The 3,419-nt window shown below is 42.8% G+C and overlaps 1 non-coding gene across 1 annotated transcript; it reads right to left on the bottom strand.

Moving 5' to 3' along the window:
* Positions 1 to 2,625: 2,625 nt before the first annotated feature.
* LOC114811747 lies at positions 2,626 to 2,763 on the bottom strand. The gene has a single exon (XR_003759443.1). It is a non-coding gene; the product is annotated as a small nucleolar RNA SNORA7 (small nucleolar RNA).
* Positions 2,764 to 3,419: the final 656 nt, after the last annotated feature.

Below are 3,419 nucleotides of genomic sequence, written 5' to 3'. Positions count from 1 at the left end.
TCTTCAATGGGAGTCAAGTACACGGTTGAGTAATGAATTAGGCCCTTAATGTATAATTATCAAGTAAGTAATTTTGTGAAAATGACATCTTGTTACCCAGCTTAACAGTTCCTGGAGCATTGATTTGGAATCTTACCTGCTTACTTTAGCAACTTGAATTTCCCACTAGTACTTGAACAATGAAATCCTTTTCTTTGGATTCCATTCTTCTTTGAAGATCTCTAACAAAACAGTCAGTTGAATTCTACTAATGGCATAATAGCCTAATTTGACAACCTGAATGCATATGAAAATTCTCTTTCAGAAGTCACCTTTTCTTAACAGCTGTAACACAGTTTGCCTCATTAGCCAGAGGACAATAGAAAGATCTGCTACAAATACGTCCTAAGAATTGAGCATGAAAAGCATCTGGCTGATCTTGTGGAGACATGGTTTTGTTGGGTTTTTTTCTGTGAGATTACATTCTTGTGGTGCTTCTAAACCTGTCAAATTGTTTGTCTATTTAAAACAGGTGCTTCAGGGGATCCGGAAGCTCTGGGTTATCTTTTCTATGACTCCTCTGAAAAAATCCTGCCCTGGATCCCTCTAGATCCTCTAGCTATTGTCCCACCTCCTTTTTGCTATTCAACCTACCCATAAGTGTTGTATCCATTCACTGCCTTCACTTACTGTCCTTCAACTTCCTTCTTTGTCATCTACAATCTGGACCCTCTTCACTCCAGTGAGATCACTCTTTTCAAGATCTCCAATGACCTCCTCCTTGCCAAATTGAATAAAATCTATCCTAATCCTCCTTGTCCTCTCAGCTGCTCTATATATTGTAGACTGCTCTTCCTGGATGCACATTCTATTAATAATAATAATAATAATAATAATAATGGTATTTGTTAAGTGCTTAACCTAAAAATTATTTTCATTATGATACTTGGTAAGGGATTGCTGTGAGCCAAGCACTGTTCTAAGCACTGTGGCAGATACAGTTAATCAAGTTGGACACAGTCCCTGTCATTCATTCATTCAATCGTATTTATTGAGCACTTACTGTGTGCACAGCACTGTACTAAGTGCTTGGAAATACAATTCAGCAAAGAGAAACAATCCCTGCCCACAACAGGCTCACAGTCTAGAAGGGGGGAAACAGACAGCAAAACAAGTAAACAGGCATCAGTAGCATTATTATAAATAAATAGAATTATAGGTATATATGTGTCAAAACAAGTAAACAAGCATTAGTTATAAATAAATAAAATTATTTATTTCCTTTTCCCCCCAAGTGCTGTGGGGCAGGGAGGGGAGGTAGAGCAAAGGGAATGAGTCGGGACAATGAGGAATGGAAGGGGAGCTGAAGGAAGAAGGGGGCGCTTAGTCTGGGAAGGCTACACATGGGACTCACACTCTTAATCCCCATTTTCCAAATGAGGTAACTGAGACCCAGAGAAGTGAAGTGACATGCCCATAGGCAAACAGCAAACAAATGGTGGAGCCAGGATTAGGGCCCAGGTCTTTCTGACTCCCAGGCCCAGGCTCTATCCATTTAGCCAACAAGCACTGTTCTAACATTGGGGTAGGGGTACAAGATAACCAAGTAGAACAGTCCCTGCCCCACATTGGGTTCACAGGTCTGAGTCTGAGGGAGAGTATGTATTTACTTCCCATTTTACAGGTGAGGAAACTGAGGCACAGGGAAATTATGTGACTTGTCCAAGGTCACACAGTAGATAAGTGGTAGAGCAAAGTTTAGAACTCAGGACTCCTTACTCCCAGTCCTATGCTCTTTCCACTCTGCATACCACTGATTTTATTGACAGTTCTTAACTGGTTCCATTCCTTTGTCTCTGCCCTTTCCTTCTTATTCTGTTTCACTATCTCTTCCTCTATTTCATGCCTCCTAACTTTCCACCCCAAAATTGAACTTCTCATCTTCCCTCACCAATTCTCTCCTCCCTGTAACTTTCTTCTTACTGTTGACAGTACCATCGTTCTTCCCTATTGGGTAATTTGTTTTAATATCTGTCTCCCCATACACTGTATGTTCCTTATAGGCAGGGCTCATTTCTACTAACTGTATTTCACTATATTTTCCCAAGCACTTAATACAGTACTCTGCACACAGTAAGCACTCAATAAATACCATTGATTAATTAAATGGAATGTGAATGAGAAGGGACTTGGATAAGAAAAGGGTTTCTTATAGTGCTCTGCACACAGTAAGTGCTTAAAAAATGCCACTGATTGACTGACTGATTCTTGACTCATCTCTCTCCTTCAACCCATATCTCAGCTGCTTCAACCCATATCTCAGTCACTAAATCTTGTCAACTCTGTTTTCACAAATCTGCAGAATTTACTCCTTCCTCTCTATCCAAACTGCTACTCCTCTTGTTCAAGCACTTGTCTTGTCTCGTCTTATGCCACTGAGTTGTTTCTGACCCATAGCGACACCATGGACACATCTCTCCCAGAAGTACCTGCTCTCCATCTGCAATTGTTCTGGTAGTATATCCGTAGAGTTTTCTTGGTAAAGATAGAGAAGTGGTTTACCGTTGCCACCTTCCACACAGTAAACTCTAGTCTAAGCCTTCGACTCTCTTCCAGGCCGCTGCTGCCCAGCATGGGTGAGTTTTGACTTCTAGCAAATTGTCTTCCACTCGCTAGCCATTGCCCAAGCTAGGAATGGAATGGGTAGACCTCTGCTTGACTCTCCCACCCATACCCGAGACTGGGAGAGTACTGGAAACTCTCCAAGTGAGACCCTGAGAGGGGCATTCAAGCACTTGGCATTACCAATTTCAATTACTGCATAAGCCTCCTCACTGATCTCTCTGTCTCCCGCCTCTCCCCCTCTAGTCCATAAGTCACTCTGCTGCCCAAATCATTTTTCTTTAAAAATCATTCTAAACTCATCTCCCCACTCTTAGTGGGCCTCCAATGCTTACCTAATCAACTTTGCATCAAGGGGAAATTCTTCAGTACTGGAACGAAGGCACTCAAATAGCCCTCTCTGTGGTGAGCCCACAAAAATCTGCCTTTTTAGTGACTGTTACTGATGCCATGAACAACAGGAAAGAGACTTTGCGAAGGCACTGATGGGCTTTACTTGAGAGCAGGTGATTGCGGGCCTATAGGTGGAGCATGGAGGGAGGCGGAGCTTTCTCTCCCTGTTCTACCCAGTAATGGGCCTGTGTAGAATTATTCAATCAATGACTGCCACGTAGGACCTCAGCTGCCACACCTAAGACAGATAAAAGGCGGCACCTTTGAGGGGGGCACCTGGAGGCTGAGGTATGCCAAGAGGTAGAGAGTAGCATTTGAATGCAACAGAAGGTAGCAGCACTTGGAAGCAGAAAGAAGCATTGAAAGATAGGGATCCTGTGACCACAGTCTGCTACTGAACCCTTGGGTGGTGGAGTGAGTGAGTG

Source organism: Ornithorhynchus anatinus, chromosome 4, assembly GCF_004115215.2.
Source record: "Ornithorhynchus anatinus isolate Pmale09 chromosome 4, mOrnAna1.pri.v4, whole genome shotgun sequence".
NCBI lineage: Eukaryota > Metazoa > Chordata > Mammalia > Monotremata > Ornithorhynchidae > Ornithorhynchus > Ornithorhynchus anatinus.
Note: the sequence above shows the minus strand (reverse complement) of the source record. Positions and strands in the feature narration are given on the sequence as shown.